The sequence below is a fragment of the Callorhinus ursinus genome, unplaced genomic scaffold (assembly GCF_003265705.2).
Source record: "Callorhinus ursinus isolate GAN/ISIS: 27379988/994484 unplaced genomic scaffold, GSC_fseal_2.0 scaffold5, whole genome shotgun sequence".
NCBI classification, from domain to species: Eukaryota; Metazoa; Chordata; class Mammalia; order Carnivora; family Otariidae; genus Callorhinus; species Callorhinus ursinus.
In genome coordinates, this window is record NW_027397067.1 from 29,179,022 (window position 1) to 29,179,969 (window position 948).

Here is a 948-nt window from a genome sequence, read left to right on the forward strand (position 1 = left end):
CTCCTCCCTGAGAGCAGAGCCCCATGCCAGGCTAGATCCCACAACTCTGAGATCAATGACCTGAGCTGAAACCAAGAGTCAGACGCTCAACCAACTGTGCCACCCAGGCACCTCCATAGTAGAACTTCTATTCTCTCCATTTCTATAAATGCAGATGCTGTGCTCCGCCATCCCCACCCCAACCAGTTAGACTAAAATGTGACAAGATCAAAAATGTTGAAACCCCCTAACTGGCGAGAAGGTGGAGGTGATGATGAGTTAAGAACTGAAGGTCTTCAGTGGAGAGTAGGATCTTTTGTGGGGAATATAAAAAAGTGACCATGAGACACATGCGTGACTCAGTTGATTAAGCAACCCACTCTTGGTTTCAGTTCAGGTGATGATCTTAGGGTCCTGGGATGGAGACCTGCATCGTGGGGAGCCGGCTGGTCTCCCTCTCTCTGTCCCTCCCTCTCCCCCTTAGCGCTCTCCCTCTAAAATAAATAAATCTTATTTATTTATTTTTTTAAAGATTTTATTTATGTATTTGGCAGAGAGAGACGCACAGAGAGAGGGAACACAAGCAGGGGGAGTGGGAGAGAGAGAAGCAGGCTTCCCGCCGAGCAGGGAGCCGGATGTGGGGCTCGATCCTAGGACCCTGGGACCATGACCCCAGCCGAAGGCAGACACTCAACGACTGAGCCACCCAGGCGCCCCTAAAATAAATAAATCTTCTTTAAAAAGTGACCAATGTCCCTCAATCCCCACTAAGCATACACAAAAAAGGAAATAGACTTGAAGTATGGTAGTCAAGTTGAATTTCTTCTAAAGCAGAATTTCATAGTGGTGAGGCGAAAATACTGAAGTGAAACATGAAATTACCTTCCCTGGTGGTTTTTAAAATAAAGGATTGGGGGAGGGATGGATAGAGACCTATCTGTTTGGGGGAGGGGTGGATAGAGACCTATC